We start from the raw sequence: 17,518 nt of genomic DNA on the forward strand, positions 1-17,518 counted from the left end.
TAGGTCAGAATCTTACGGGCCTTTTCCTGACCTCAAATGATGTTGGCATTTATATGACCAAGAGATACAGACACGTGCTCAGCAGCTCAACACCTAGGCCAGCCTGGCCTCTGTCAGCAGGGCCTTGCCAAGGGAAGGACGATGCCCCCACAGCTCGCCAGACTCCACCGAGTACAGGTTCAAAGAATAGCTCTACTTTTTTGTCCTCACACCCTGAGCCACAGAATCTGCACAGCTTTTTCCTGTTCCAGTGACTACTCGAGCGTATAATAAGCTGCTTTCCAATGGATTGAAACCTCCTGATTTAGGTGATGTTTCAGCAAGTTGCTTTTCAGCTGGAGCTGGGTCAGGAATAGTTTTTTTTCCTCAAATCTTGACAGAATGGCTGAAGTGTTCAGCTTTTCTGTGTCATCACCGAGATTTTTGTGTTTCTGTTAGGATGCAGAAAATCATTTTCAAGATATCCGAGGAGTAAGTGTGGCACGGTGTACACGGTGATCCGCCACGGTGCAGGGGACTGTCCTTGACCACGCCGGGGGTGGAAGCAGAGAGGAGAGGAAGTGGGAGGACGCGAGGGAAGCCCGGCGCACGTTCTTGTCTGCCCTGTGTGAAGGGCTGCCTTGCGTTCTGACAGAGTCCTCTTGCAGGTGAGAATGCCAACAGTAATATTACTAGCTTCTGAGGAGAAATAGATTTTTTCCCATCTTAAGAGGTTTTATTTTCCTAAAAGATGTTTCTCTACCATCTTAGTCCATTTCAGGCTGCTATGGCAGAATACCATAATCTGGATGGCGTATAAAGAGCAGAAATTTATTTCTCACAGTTCCAGAGGCTAAAAGTTTAAGATCAAGATGTCAGCAGATTCAGCATTTGCTGAGGGCCTGTTTTCTGGTGCACAGATAAAATCATATTTTCACTTTGTCTTCACATAGTGGAGAGAGCAAGGGATCTCTCTGAGGCCTCTCTTATGAGGACACTAATCCCATTCGTAAGGGCACCACTCTCATCAACCAATTCCCTCTCAAAGGCCTTACCTCCAAATACCATCACCAAGGGGGTTAGAATATCAACATATGAATTTGTGGGGGGACACAAACGTTCAGACCATAGCATTGACTATTGCATCATTCTTTTCTGTTGATGCAATTTACCTAATATCCTATCTATTGAAACAAGAACACACCAGTCTCAAAAGAAGTTATTCATTACTTTGACAAGGTCATTGGGTTACATCTAATCTGTTCATTGACTTAAAAAGTGTTTTGGTGAAGGTATTGAAGGACCTTTAAACTAGGATCTGATGCTCTACATAGCACAGGTTTGGAGATAGTTCAAGCCCCAAGTCTTGCTCTTTGCAGCTTTGCATAGAGCACAAGCCACAGAGGGTCAAGCAGCAGCGGAGAGAAGAGGGCAAAGGAAGAAAGAAGGCTGCGGAGAGGCACAAGAGACATCAAAGCATAAAGACAGAGTGAACAAGCAGACTACTGAGAGGCATAAATCAAAGAAAAATAATAAAAAACAGAGAAGATCAGGAGATATGAAAAGAGGAAATAAAACATGAAAAAAGCAAAAGAAAAGTAATAAAGGAAAACAATAAAAAGGAAAATAAAGAAAAGACATGTCTTTTTAAATAATTAGGCATTAGTATCACCAGCTGATTTGATATTTCCCTCTCTTGGCTTCAGGGATGGGTTCTTTGCAGCCTGGTCCTGGCTGCTGTGAGGCTGGGTGGCGTGCTCCTTGAGACCTTGGTGTCATAAATCTGAATGGTCTTATCTTTGGGTTTTAGAGCAGCCTCTTTTAGATATAATTCTTACACACACAACACCTTGGCCATCAGAACAGAAGGGGTCTCAGCAAGCCCTGACCCCATGTGGGTGTAAGCTGCTCACTGCACTCTAGCCCATTGCTTTGAATCTTGAGCATAACTGTTGAGAAAGCAGATTATAATTCACTCTGAAGGCATCCAGGTGATAACCAAATCTACCCGTACACAGCTGCTACTACTGGGACCACAGATGAAGGAAGTAGCTGTGGACATTCTTCTCTTAGTGGCAGCAAAGAATCATTTTCTTGTCCCCACACATAAAAACACACTCTAACTCTCTGCCAACCACAACACTTAGAAAACCACAACGAGGAAACTATCACTGATACCCTTGAGTGTCAGCAGAACACATCTTGGCCGTTTGGGTTGTGTGTGCGTGTGTGTGTGCGCAGGAATGCATTCATTTCTTCAACAATAAACTCTTCCTACATGGGTCTACACTGAGTTATCTCTAAGAGGGCAATGGCCGATGACCTGTTATTTTGGTTAATCTATAGCCAGCAGCAGCCACTGCCACACTGCCTGGACTCTTCTTTCCTGAGTAAGGGGAAAAGGTTGAAGTTTCAAATTAACCTGTGATAAGGGTTTTTTTCCTTATTTTTTTTAAATTAAATTTATTGGGTTACACTGGTTAATAAAATTATATAGGTTTTAAGTGTACAATTCTATAATACATCACCTGTATATTATATTGTGTGTTCACCATCTCAAGTGAAGTCTCCTTCTATCACCATTTATTATCCCCCATTTACCCTCTTGTACCTGTCCCTATACCCCTTTCCCTCTGGTAATCACCATACTGTTGTCTATGTCTATGAGTTTTTGTTGTTGTTGTTGTTTTGTTTATTTATTTATTTTTTTGCTTCATCCCTTCACCTATTTCACCTAGTCCCTCAACCACCTTCCCCTCTGACAACTGTCAGTCTGTTCTCTGGATCTATTGACTGTGTTTCTATTGTGTTTATTTTGTTCATTAAATTCCACATGTAAGTAAAATCATATGGTATTTTTCTTCTCTGATTGGCTTTTTTAAATTAGCATAATATTTTCCAAGTCCATCCATACTGTCTCTAAAGATAAGATTTTCTTCTTCTTCTTCTTCTTTTCTTCTTCTTCTTTTCTTCTTCTTCTTCTTCTTCTTTTCTTCTTCTTCTTCTTCTTCTTCTTCTTCTTCTTCTTCTTCTTCTTCTTCTTCTTCTTCTTCCTCTTCCTCTTCCTCTTCCTCTTCCTCTCCTTCTTCTTCTTTTTATGGCTGAGTAGTGTTCCCTTGTGTAACTGTACCACAGCTTTTTTTTATCCATTCATCCACTGATAGGCGCTTGGGCTGCTTCCGGATCTTGGCTATTGTAAATAGTGCTGCAATAAACATAGGAGTGCTGTGGTGTCTACGGCCATACCACCCTGAACGCGCCGGATCTCGTCTGATCTTGGAAGCTAAGCAGGGTCGGGCCTGGTTAGTACTTGGATGGGAGGAGTGCTGTGGTGAGTTCTGATTTCCCTCTTTGCCTTTTTGCTGGCCAGTGACCACAGCCATGCCCCTTGTATTTGGTTTTCTTTAGCTCTCAGCAAGGTGGACTATATGCTAATGGTATTCACTGACTTCACTCTGTTACCACTCAGGTCAATTAGAGACGGTCAGATTGCGTGGGAATTACAAATGATGTCTTTGGCAGGCAGAAGTCTAAGAAGACCCTTAATGACTCATTCCTTTGTGTATGGGCAGGACCTGTAACTTACTTCTAACTAATAGAATATGGCCAAAGTGCTGGGACAGTACTGCAGTGATGAGGTTGCCTTTTATGACAAAGATAAAGAGATTCCGCAGGTATAAAAGGAGTAAGTTCCCTATTCAGCTGATTTTACATTAACAGGGACATTACCCTGAATGGCTGGACCCAATCAGATGAGCCCATGAAAGGAGAATCTAGAAACCAGGAATGAAAAAAATCAGAGTCTCTCTCCTCCTGGTCTTAAGGAAAAAGCCACCATGATTCTACAGCTTCAAAGAATGAGTTATTACGAACCAAGTGAGCTGGAAAGGGGCCCCTGACCCTTAGGTAATACTCCAGCCCAAGCTGAAACCTTAACTGCAGCCTTAAGCAGAGAGCCCACAGTTGAGGACTCAAGCCCAGACTCCTCATCCTGTGGAAACTATGAGATAATAAATGTGTATTGTTTTAAGCCAGTAAGTTTGTAGTAATTTGTTACACAGCAATAGAAAATGAACACAGTATCTGCTCAGGAAGATAGTAAGGCTGTCCTTAGACTAACCTATAAAATCAATAGCTACTTTTTGTGACTAGTAATAATTGCTATATGGAGCACTGACTCTGTCCAACGCTGCTCAGTGCTTTGTGTCTATTATCTCTAATTCGTATAACCACACAGCAAGGCAGATCTTATTTGATAGGTGATGAAACAGACTTACCCATGTTCAGCGGTGGTGGATCCAGGATTCAATGGTTTAGCCAGGGTTCCAATTCAGCTTTTCCTGATTAAGAAGACTGGGCTTTCCATGCTCACCACATTTAGACCCCACAGGCCTATATGTGGCAGTTGATAAATGTTTCTTTATTTGCAGAACCCACCAACTATTATTTACCACTGGACCACAGAGAGCCATTCAAAATCAATGTTTTCTTGAGACTCTTCACAGGGAGAGCTGTTTTAAAGGAGAATATGTCTTGTTTATGCTTTTGCAAAGATGGTAATAATTGTCTAAGCCTTAGAACACACCTACCATCCATAGAAGGTCAGTCATTCATTTATTCACTCACTCATTCTAGCATTTATTTACTTGCTAGGCAAAGAGATACACCCAATGAAGAAATTCAGTGGACAGTTTGCTGAGGGGGAAGTCAGATTTTTAAAGTGTTCAAAAGTGGTGTGTTTTTTTTTGATGGTTGTGCTCATAAGGAAAACTATCTCACTCTGGAGAGAATGGGATGAGACTGTAAGTCTTCATAGAATGGCTTAAAATGAAACCTGTTTATTGTTCAGGAAAAGTCTTCAGTTAGGTCTAGCAAGGATCTGAGATACCTGGTCTCTCAAAGTTTACCTTCTCAGCAGTGGTTGTGAAATACAGTATCCAGTGCTTATATCCCCTGGCAAATGCAGGTATACATAGACAATTTCTCTGGGCACCACCAATACTTATTGAGTATTTATATCAATAGTATGCCTGACACTGTTCCAAGTGCCCATGATATAGTAAAGGACAATAGCTAGAAAGACGCTGACCTCATGGAGTTTTCACTCTAGTTGGGACTTCGGGTAATCAACAGAAATATATGCTGTAACATCAGGGTCAGCTGTCTGCTTTGTGGAGACCCCACTGTGCAGGGAGAGCGTGCTGGAAGGTTTTGCAGTGATCCTATCCATGTGAGAGAGGGTGGGGGTTTGGGCAAACACAGGGCAGTAGGTGTAGAGAGAAAGAGTTGCGAATGACTGATGTGGAGTGATGGAAGGCTGTTGCCCACGAAAGGTGTCACCAGCAGCTTCAGGAAGCCTGCCAGAGTAACAGCGGACATGTGGATGAGAAGGTGATGGTCACGGGGGAAGTTAGACCAGACGCAGCCCCACCCATTAGTCACACATGTAGGGGTCCTGTCCTCCTGCAGACTGAGCCCACAGACAGGGCTGGCAGCTGCTGGCCTCCAGGTGTTTGCTTGGTGGAAGCTATTTACAAATTTAAAATTCAGTTGGAATTGAAACAATTTTCCAAGTAGCAGAAATCACGGGGCAGGTTTCTTTTCTGACGACTGAACAATGTTATTCCCTGCTACCTTCAGTAGAGGGAAATTTCATAATGAGTGTTTAATAAAAACATGAAATCACAATGATCTCTCCAATGCTAGTATAACCAAGGTTTTGAACTGCAGCTAGAATTTCATTGCTTTGGTGGGAACACATGGAAAAGAAAGAGTGACCCAAGAGGAAGGTTCGACATATGGATTGTTATCCCTCGGTACCTTTATTTTTAACTAAACAAAGTTAAGCTGTCCTTTTAGCCAGGATCCTGCAACATCTATGTATCCCAGAAAATCTGTTGCTGAAATGCTACCTTATTGTAACCAAAAAGAAGACTCCTTCCTTAATTTTGGATCCACATAAAGCACCCATGATGGACTTAGGGAGTTACACAGTCCTGCCCTCACTTGGTCCCACCCAAGTCCTGTTTGAAGCCATCTTGTGTCAGAGAAGTCTGTCATTTCTGTGGTGGCCCTTCTAGTTGGGGCAGCTTTAATCCTTAGAGAACTCTTCCTTCTGCCGAGTCTTACGCTGGCTTTCTGTAATTTCCACTCATGGCTTCTGTTCCTTTTTTTAGAAAATAACTCTTACAAACCAAGAAGTAGAAAAACAGTTCTATTATTGCTCCCACATTTTTTATTTTACTTTTTGTTTACAAACCAGGAAACTTTTGAAAACATGTGGAAGAGGAATGATTAGGGTTGGTATTAAACGCTTAAGTTTCCAAATTGTCTTAGAAGTCTCATCAAATTAAATCAAATCTGCGGTGTTAAATGACAGCAGAAAGAGCTTAGCTCAGTCAAAGGGAGCTAGAGAGGGATTTTATTTTTCACTCCCAAGGCGGTTGTCAGCTAATACTGTTCCTAAGATGAGTTTAGGTCACTGTTGTAAGTTCACATTCAGGGTTCCCATGCCCAAAATTTTTGTTTGAAAGAAAAACTTTTCCTTTTGTTAAGTATAAAATAAAAAGATGTTTCACTGAGATCAACCTCTTCTTTCTCCAGCCTCCCTACAAGGCAGGAGCTGCTGGGACAGAATTTACTCCACTGGCTCAGATAGATATTGCTGAGAAAAGTATAGATTTCTTAGAATGACAACTGATGGAAGCAAAGCTTTTCTGGGGAGGTGTCAAAAACAAAAAACAAACAAACAAAAAACAACAACAAAAAACCCCAGCCTATTCCAGAAGAAATAGAAGAGAGGAGAAAGGAAGGAGCTGAGGGATCATGTTTATAAAAATTTTTCTACTCTTAATTTATGGAGATTTCTAGTAAATTCAATTTATTTTAATAGAATGTGAGGCAAATAATATTATATATACTTATATATATATGTAGAGATAGATACTTATGTGAGTGTGTGTTTGTGTGTGTGTGTTTCTGTATCTACTTGTAATGGAGGTGCTTGGGGTGGCGGTACTGTGGTTAGGGTTAGTATTACATGACAATGTTTTCATAAAATAGATTCAAGTGATTTTTGTCTGTACTTTTAATCTCTCCTCTTAGGGGAACTCTGGGTATAAAGTCACCATACAGAGTCACACATTTTAAACCTCATGTTTTATATGTTCAGATAACCGGTGGGTTTATAACAGGGCGATAGCCATTCTCTTAAACCTTGCTAGATCCAGAACAGAGGCATTCTCTCTTTATGAAGAATTCATGATAATGTCAATTGTCCTACTCTCCTTGACTTGCGTGTTGGGTGAGGCTTTTATTGCCATTTAAACAAAGATGCTGAGGTTAAACCATTTTATCTTCAAGGCACTTAGGAGGAGCCATAAGGCAAAGTATGCTTGCTACCTCGATAGAAATGCATCTCTCCGATGATTTATTGGCAGATGAATCTAGGTGACAATAGATTTCTAAATTGAATACTCTGCCTAAAGAATGGCCTTTGATGTACATTAAGACTTGTATTATAATAACCACACCTCTCAATTTGGGCAGATATACTCACCTGATTATATTATGTATCAATCTTTAGGACAATTGTCAGACTGTCACTTGCTAGCAGGGCAGTCAGAGTAAATGGATATTTCTTGGCACAAACAGACTAGTTAGTCAAGGAAAGTCTTTTAAGACATCAGAGAGGGATGCATTTGGCATTTTTTAAGATTAGTCTTAAAAAGGTTCTGGTCTTTTTCTTTAAGTGCCGTGCACTTAAGGTACTTATTCCCAGCTTTGCTTTCTAGGTTTTGTTGTTATTGTTGTGTGTAAGACGTGACAGAAATGCATAGATTTTTGATAAGCACAAACACATTTTCCTATGGACTCCTTCCCTCATCTCACACTTCTCGATCTTTCTCCCCTCCCATCATCTTTTCTTCTTTCCTCTTCCCACAAATACTTACCAGTGCCCAATAGATACCAGTTGCTGTGTGAGGTGATGATATCCAGCGTCAAACAAAGCTAATATAGCCCTTCTCTCTTCAAGCCTACAAAAAAGTGTGACACCAGCTTGGCTTGTTGGCTTTTCTCTCTCTGTTAGAGGTCTTAATTTACCTTCAAGCTTTGGGCTTCAGCCTTAGCAAACTGACTTGTAACTGAACTCTATTGGATTATCTCATGTATCCATATGCTAGTGTGGAATGAACTGATGTGTTTCTCTTTCAAGAATCACATTTGTATTTTTATCAAGACCAGTCCCGCTTTCAAAGTGTAGTTAGACTGACTATAAGACATCTGAAGGTTAATACTGCAAGCCTACTCAATGGAGTCTGCAGGGCTTGGTTAAAGGCAACAAAATTACTTTTAAATTTTCCCCAAACACTGGTATATGCTTAAAATATATTTAATTTTTGACTGATTTTTATGATTCCATTTTATCTCCATAATTGTTTTATTGGTCATACTGCTTTGTTTCGTTTTTAGGTGGTTGCCATAGAATGTTCACAGTACCTCTTGAATTTATCACAACCTGCCTCTGTTTGATCCTACAGCACTTCATATAGAGTGTGAGAGCCTCACAACAATATATTTTGATCTTCCTTCACATCCTTTATGCTATTGTTGTCATGTATTTTATTTCTGTTATAAACCCTAAAATATATGGTTGCTATTTTTGGTTTAGACCATTATTTTAAAAGGAGATTAAAAATGAAAAAAAAATTTTTTTTTGAGAGAAGGGGAGATAGAGAGACAGACTCCAGCATGCACCCCAATCAGGATCCATTTGGCAACCCCATCTGGGGCCGATGCTTGGACCAGTTGAACCACTGACTACAAGAGCAGAAGAGAGAGAGAAGGGGGAGAGGGAGGGAAAGAGAAGCAGATGGTCACTTCTCATGTGTGCCCTGATTGGGGATTGAAGCCAGGATGTCTGCACACCAGGCTGATGCTCTATCTGCTGAGGCAACCGGCCAGGGCCAATATCTTTTATAAAATATCTTTTACATTTTCCAAAATTTTATCATTTTAGATGTTCTTCATTCCTTTGTTAGACCCATTTCAGTCTAGTTTAATATTCTTTGCCTTGAAAATATATTTTAACCATTTTGTGTAGCCCAGCTTAATTTATGATTTCTATCTGTTTTTGTTTGATAAATTCTTTATTTTGCCTTTATTTTCTAAACATGTTTTCACTGGTGAAGGACCTCTCTCTAGAAGTCTGGATTGACAGCGTGTCCTTTCAACATTTAAAGCATGTCTTTTCATTGTCTCCTGGCTTGCACAGTTTCTGACGAGAAGTCTGCTTTAATTCTTACCTTTGTTCTTCTGTATGTAATGTATTTTTTTCCTCTGCTTGATTTAAAAATTTTTCTCTTTATTACTAGTTTTATTATTTGATTTTGATATGCCTTGGTGTAATATTCTGCTTCGGGTTTATCACATGTACTGTCCTTGCATTTTTATAGTTGTTCATAATAGTGGAAAAATTTGGCCATTGTTTCTTCTTGCCTCCTCAAATATTTTTATTATTCTGTTTGGTTTTTTTACATTTTGGTATTTTAATGACATGTAATTTATTATCATTATTATTATTATTTTTACATGTAATTTATACCATTTAATATTGTATCATAGGTCACTGAGACTAGTTTTTTTTTTTCTGTATGCATTATATTGGATAATTTCTACTATTGTCTTTAAGTTTACTAATCTTTATTTTACAATATCTAATCTGCTATCAATTCCTTCCTGTGTATTTCTTTCACTTCATGTATTATATTTATCATTTTTGAAAGTTCTTATTGTTTTTTTTCTATCTTTATTTCTTTCCTTTTTATGTTCATTTTTAAAATCTCCTTGAGCCATGGAGCATTTTTAGAATAGCTGTTTTATTTCCATTTAATTAGCTGTGCTAATCATATCTGTCATTTTTGAGTCTGTTTCTATAGAATAATTTTTCTTATGGTTCTGTGCCTTTTTTTTTTTTCTTCTTGAATATCTAGTTATTTTAATTCAATACTGGACATTGTCAATTTTATGTTGCTATGCATCATATCATGTTGTATCATTTTAAATAGTGATAGACTTTCTTCTGACACATTTAAGTTAGTTGGAATAAGTTGAAAATTTCAAAACCCATTTTTAAACTTGATTAGGGCAAGTCCAAAGTAACCATTATGATAGAGTTAATTTAGCTCCACTTCTAAGGTGTGGCTTTTTTTTTAAGGGAAGTCATTGAATTTTCAGTCCTCTGTAGACTCTAAGATTTGTTCATTTTACAGTTACCCAATAATTGTTCTTTTCTTAGAGTTGTTCTTTGCCAGTCTCAAGAAGTATTGACCTATGCATGAACAGAACAATGAATGCTTTAGGGAGACTCCTATGCAGATTTATGAAACTTTTTCTTTGTTTATCTCCCTTTGCCCTGAAATTTTCTGAACTGTGGTAAATGTTTTCTCATTAAGAACTCCTGGCTTTGTTTGACTTTTCATTCCCTGGACTGGAAACTGCCTCCAGGTTCTAAGCTGGGACAATCATGAGGCTCGTCTATTTTGTTGTTGTATCTTTCTTCTCAGGGTTTGCAGTTTTTCATTATCCTTATTCAATGTCTGAAAGCAGGTATGTACATGTTTTGTTTTAATTTATGCTGTTTATGACAAGTGGTAATTATTACTTCATGGGGTGGAAGTGGGTGACTAAAATAATATGTTCCATTTTAAAACCTGTGGCAAACGTAGTTAATTGTGGGAAAAAAATAACCATTTTAATTTCATCCATGTGTAGCAGGATATTATACTATAATATTTTTTAAAGAGCTTAAAAATATAGTTGTCAAATGTCAATATGAGTCAGAAGACAGATTTTCCTATAGAATATGATAAGAATAAGGTAATTAAAAACCAGTTGTATGGTTCTTAAGGTTCCCATCCATGTAGTGGGTATATAAGAATATATCCTAGAAGATGAGAGAGGTTTTTTGAGGGACCTTTCTGAAGGGAGCTAACGCAATACTGTGATCCCAGCTTCACCAGGGAGGCAAAGGGTGTTCCCTCCTCATCCATCCTTGTGTGACAGGCTTAAATATGACCCATTTCAGAGCTTGATGTATTTCATAAACTTAGAGAACATGTGAACCATTTGAAAATCCAAAGTATGAAGGAAGGACTTAGATGCTGCTGATGGACAAGACAAAGGAGAGATTGTATTTCAAGGCTTATTTGCTCAAAAATTTCCATTGTAAATAATGCACAAGTGCTTCTTATGGGTCAGATAGTGGGATGCTCATGAAAAAATGAAAAGGATGGAGCATTTAACACAAGACTGAAATATTGACTATATCACTGAGTATTTTAATTACAAATTGGGACAGTGTGTATAAGTGATGAGAAAAGTCTGTCTACTTGAATTTTTTATTACATTTAGAAGAACTAGCACCAGTGAACAATCAAGTTTAAGAAATCAGTGGTAGGTAAAAAAAGATTCTTTTTAAACCAATGGGTCACACTTATTCTACATACTTGACAACAGAACTCCAATTTTGTAATGGCTGCCAATGTGCTTAGCCCTAAGGGGTGACTCTATTCTATTTCACAGACATTCTTGTTTCCAGACTACCTCGAAGATTGAGAAAAACTAGAGAACATGACTCAGTTCTGAATAATAAGAATGAAAAGAAAGTCTACTTGAAAGTTACTGGAAATTTTTGCTTCTTGACAGAGCAGGAAGATGAGAAAGAAAATATCAGTGGCAACACTGCCTGCTTTTACTTCCTAATTTGAAGATAGTTGTGTTTAGAGCAGTGGCAGCCATCTGTGACCATGAGGCAACAGACCTAAGGGCAAAAAGCTTGCATGCTGAGGTTGGCAGGAAGGGTGGGTGAAAGTTGAGTGCTTAATACCAGAGTGACATCAGTGAAGAAGAGGGCCTGGTACAGATCTGAGGTCTTCTACTCAGTGAGAGCAGCAGTGTTTATTTTCTTGTCAGACTAGTTCAGGCTTTGTTTAGGATATGCTTCCTGGAAACCAACCCCAAGCCTTATTTTCCACTCCTCCTACCATTCTGTAAGTCATCTAGTGTATTTATGGTAACTGATATAAGGCATATAGAATTTCCTTTATTTTGGGCATTTGGGTCAGGGGCCAAGGATTCTACCAGTGTTAAAAAGAGCTATGACTTAGAACATGAAATCTGGCTAACTTTCCTGGTGTGTGGGGGCTTAGGTGGCATACTAAATCTGCAGCAGCAGCAGTGTCAGGAAAACCATCTCTTGTAGAGGTCGGCTAATTGTGAATCTGCACCGCCACACATAGCTGTTGCAGTGGCCCTGGGTCTCAAAAGTATACACGAAGCCAAGACTATTCCCTCTCTCTTGGTGTAGAAATGTTGCATCATGGAAAATAATCTCTTAAGTGTGTAGGATAATGTGATGAATGTGGTCCTGGCGGTATTGGCCTAGGCAGTAACTGTGCCATACCTATAAATTTGTTTGTAAATCTCCTTTCTTACGAGGGAGTGGAAATGGCTGCACTGTCCTGACATTTGTGCATGTGGATCCCAAGGTGCTCTCTTGGCAGCTGGCCGGGAGTCAGATCATCACTGTCCGGGACCACTGATAGATGGCAGGATCAGATGGTCACGCAGTGGATAATAGCGACAGGATGACCAGCACCAGTGGAGGCAATAGGGAGATTTAGAAAGGACCCAAGTTCCCTCATCAGATATGCTCCTCTTGTCAGCCCTCAGGGACCACCTGGGACTGGTACCTTCCAGAACTCTGGACCTGTTGGCGCCAGCGCTTGGTTCTGAGGAGGTACGTCTGAAAATAGAGTGTGATATTATGGAGAGAGGCCCTTGATGCCGTGGGCCTCACAAAGCCACCTGACCGGGATGATATCAGTGCCACCTCCAGAGCTTCAGCAGTGATTGCCAATTCATTGTGTTGTTTATTGTTGCTGAAGTGGCTTGCTTTCTTTTCTTTCACACGTTCATGAATTGTCTGAACATGGTGTTTGGAATAAACCCTTCAATACACATCCTGTAAGTGAGGGAGCTTTGTTGTTGTTGCATTTCCCAATGCTATTGAAATTATAGCCCTGAACAATAGGGTAACATTTGTACACGGAGGCCCCATTAAATTATTATTTTTTAATAGCAGAAATGTTTCTGAATTTGACTGCTATAATGTACACATGCTGAGAATCCACTATATTATTACTTTTTGGCAGCGGGAGGGGTTGAGAAAATGGAATAAAATGGTTCTAAGATCTCAGCAGTACATAAAGGGGGTAAGTTATACTTTTTAAAAAAAGGTCTAGAAAATACAGTGGGAAGGGAGGTTTATCTGAGAAAGTTTACTTTGGAAGTAATATGGTACTAAATTATTATTATCGACACACAGGTGATTTAAGAGAAAAACTGACATTCTAGTGTTTACAATAGGTTGGTTAATTTTTATCCAGGGCTTAGCCTCTCCTTCTTTACCACATTTTGGTTTGTTTGCTCCGTTTAATGACTTTAAAATAGTAAACTATTTTTGAATCGGTACCTGAGAGTCAGTGGCATCTGGTTAAGATGAGAAGACGTTGACAAAGATCAAAGCTCTGACCCAAACTCGCAAGCCCGTGGGCTGTATGTCCCAGGATCCCTTGCTGCTTCCAATTGGGGTTGCCTTCCATTGCTCCCTGGTGGCAGTGCCCAGCCGGATAAATCACAGGCTGCCCCTCCAGGCACCAGAGTGCGGACAGAGAGGCCAGATGGAAGCAAGCGTGGACGGCCTTCTGTCACCACTGGCCATCTGCCATCACCCGGACACTCTGCACTCCTTGCCGAGGGAATGTCACCGTCCTGCCTGCATGATGGGCTGGCCATCCTTAGAGCCCTCCCAAGCAAGATGCTGTACTGCGCCATGTTGTCATGGTTACTTAGCCATTTCCCCTGAGCCGTGACATCAGTGTCTCCAAGGGGCAAGAGCTCTACTTCATGTATATGCATGCACTCGGCAGGGGCCTTGCCGCATCTGAGCAGCTTACAATATTTACCAATTTAGTAGAAAATGGATAGAGAAGGAGGGAAAGGTGACATAGAGAATGAAAGTGAAAATGACCGGAGAGCACATTATTAAATGAACAAACGAAGGTACCTGCTGGCCTGGTTGGAGGAAGACACAAAGGGTTAATGCAGAACTGGGATTCTCGGCTGTAAATTAACCATCTGCTTGCTCACACCAGGCTCTCACTCACCTTTTCAGAGCTCAAATTTTGAAAATGACTTTCAGAGACTTTATTCTCACAATAATCTATGACAAAAATATGGCCGAGGATACCATCAACATGATCTAGACAAGGAAGCTGAGGCCAGAGAAGCTAGGCTTCCTGGAAAAATCGTACTAGAGGCCGAATCTCTAAACTTCCAGCTCAAGCTTCATTTCTGTCTCCAACCTCTAAGGGCCTGGTAGCTTCGGAAGACAGAGACTTTTTAGGGGACAGTATTAAATGACCATCTTCTCCACTATGCTGTGAGTTCTTTATGACTTAGCATATTGTCTGAACCATTTTGTTATTTCCACACCTTCCACATAGTAAGCACCTAATGAATGTTGAACTAAATAACTACTCATGTCTGAGGGACCCTGGGGTTTCATAAAAAGCCAGACAATCTACGGCTTGGCTTTGCAAATGTACCAATACCAAATTAGAAGTTAACATTTTTCTAAAATAAAACAGTGACGAGAGTACGCCTTTCAGGGGGTGGGGGCTCTCCAGGTAAGGTACTGCAATGTGAAGTGAGTGCCTCCCACCTGACTGATCACCAGTTTTACAGTCTGCTGGTGACTGGGTTAGTAACCACACACCCTACAGAGCAGTGCGGAGGCCCTGTGCTCAGGCGCATGTGGCTACAGAGGGAGCAGAAGACCTAGCAGGGTCAAGATTACTCAGTGCCGTGTAATAGTCACATAAAGGAATCTGCAGTTTGTCACAAATTACTTAACAGTTGAAGTGACTAAGCTGGAACCATGAAAAGTAGACGTAACCAGGGATATCTTCTAAGTTAGTGGCAAACAAGGTATTTATTGTTCATTTGAGAATGTACTTCACATACGTTGGGGCCACCATGGGTTTTCAGCTACAAACAAGCTCTGTGCTGAGGCCGGTTTAGTCCCTGCTCAGGAGATGGATTTGTAACAGAGAGATGGCGTGTTTTTTGCCATCGTAGCTCTGAGTTAGCGTGAACACCACTAGGTGTCTCTTCTCCCACTATGCTCCCCTTGGGGGGGGGGGGCAGACTAGAGGAAAGTGGTTTGGGTTTTCTGTGTCTCTCCTATGAAGAGTGGCAGGGGAGTTAGCTTCTTGTGGTCTTTATTTCTAAACCCTGAAAGAAGCTGTAATGAGACCAGACAATTCTACTAGTCCAGAGATCAACTGTTGTATCACAAACTACCCACCGTTTAGTAGCTTAAAACAACAACCGAATTTGCAAATAAGAATTCAGGCAAGACTTCGCTGTGTGTATCTTTTGGTGTTGTGGCCCTTGGTTATATTCAACTAGTAGAGACAACAGTGTCACTCCCATGCCTGGAGACTTGGGACAGATGGAAGGGTGTGCTCAGTTGGAGAAGTGTCAACAGAAACCCCAACACAGCAGCTTGGCCATGTAAGGGTAGCTGGATATTTTTCATGGTAGCTCAGGGCTCCTAGAACAAGTGTTTCAAAAGACCAAAGAGGATATTGCAAATTTTCTTATAATCTGGCCTCCGAAATTCAAGAACATCAGTTCTGTCATATCCTACCGGTCAAGAATGTCACTAAGGCCAGGCCCATTCAAGGGGAGCGGAGTATACTGAATGGGAGGGATGGCAGAACCCCCTATTCCCTTGCTTGGAACTTGAGAGAATCAATATTTATTTGCAGGTAGTATCAAGGGAATTTGGAAATAGGCAGCGTTTCTTTTTTCTTCTTCCTGTTCTTCTAGTTCTGTGTTCGTCTCCCCACCTCACATTCTGAATGCCAGTGCCCAGAGCCCTTGCCCCTTCTCCAGCAGCCGAACTGGAAAGCAATCCTGTTAAGAAGTTAGAAGATGCTACATTAGGTATGACCCCTCCCGGGGTGCTCTTAGAACCCAATGGTAGAAGTGAATTCAATGGTAGAACCCAATGAATCTCTAATGGTAGAAGTCTATGCACTGTTTGATAAAACTTTGTAAGTTCAGAAGCCCACAGGGTCAGGCTGGGAATATTCACGAGAGAGATGAGGTGGGGGGTCTTGTCCCAGGTAGGAGGCAGCTGCCGTGTGGCGCCACTGATTGTGGTTCTGTGGGAACTGGAGATCACTGAGCCTAGACCTTTAGATTTTTCAAAAGATGCAGAAAATCCAGATCGTTACGGGCCGATTTCCTGATTGGCAGAACATGGTTTCATTTTGTTAAGAAGCCAGTGCCCCTTGGGGTGCTACCCTGTGACAGATTGGGTAGGACTGAAGGCATTCTGAGGCTCTGGGGAAGCTTTGACTCAGGAGAAACATCCAACCACATCACAGAGGACAAAGCTGTACCCTGGTCTGGTGAGCTTGTCCCCCTAAACCAGTGGTTCTCAACCTTTCTAATGCCGTGACCCCGCAATACAGTTCCTCATGTTGCGGTGACCCCAAACCAAAAAATAATTTTAGTGGCTACTTCATAACTGTAATTTTGCTACAGTTATGATTCGGAATGTAAATACCTGATATGCATTATGTATTTTCCGATGGTTTAAGGCGACCCCGCTGGGGTCGCGACCCACAGGTTGAGAACCGCTGCCCTAAACTTTGAAAGGTAGGTACATTCTGATTGGAACAAGATAGCATGAGTAACCATGGAAAAACTTACAATAACTGCCTTTCTAAATGAACAATTCGAATCTGCTAAGGAAAAAACAAGCTCCATCCCTTTCCTGGTCTTCTGTTCTGGTGTTTGTATGAGAGTTGAGGAAAAGTGGCTTTTTCCTCTGTGACCGGGTGTTTTTTCTTTGCCAGCTCCCCAATCTACACAACTTCCCAAAGTATTGTTGTTTGTTTTTCTCCACAAATATTGACTACCTTTGGCAATGTATGAAAACACTACTGAGACTTTCTGATCAACCACATTATCTGCCTGGCCAAGAAACGACTTTGTCATCAGAAGGTCTGCCCTTTAAAAGTCTGGATATTCCTTTTGAAAAGTGATAAGTGGCTGCCCCTCGTCCTTCCAGCATGTGATTTGGCACAATCCAAATGAAATTTGAACACCTGCTGAAACTGTGTTGGAGATCAAAGTGCTAATTACTCGTTTCTAGAATCTGTTTTTGTGACGATGGCTATCTTAAAACCTGTAATCACATAGACACAATTGCGGAATGATGAAATTTGCTTCTTCATCTGAGGATAGCTAGATTTTGTCTAACACAGCCCCACCCACCACACCTGTAAGTGCACTCTAGTGTAGTTCCAGATTAAAAATGAAACAATAGTAACCCCTGCAATCCCCCCTAAACACACGGACACAAAACACCATCACCACCAAGAACCATCCCTCCACCCCA

Source organism: Saccopteryx leptura, chromosome 11, assembly GCF_036850995.1.
Source record: "Saccopteryx leptura isolate mSacLep1 chromosome 11, mSacLep1_pri_phased_curated, whole genome shotgun sequence".
Classification (NCBI taxonomy): domain Eukaryota; kingdom Metazoa; phylum Chordata; class Mammalia; order Chiroptera; family Emballonuridae; genus Saccopteryx; species Saccopteryx leptura.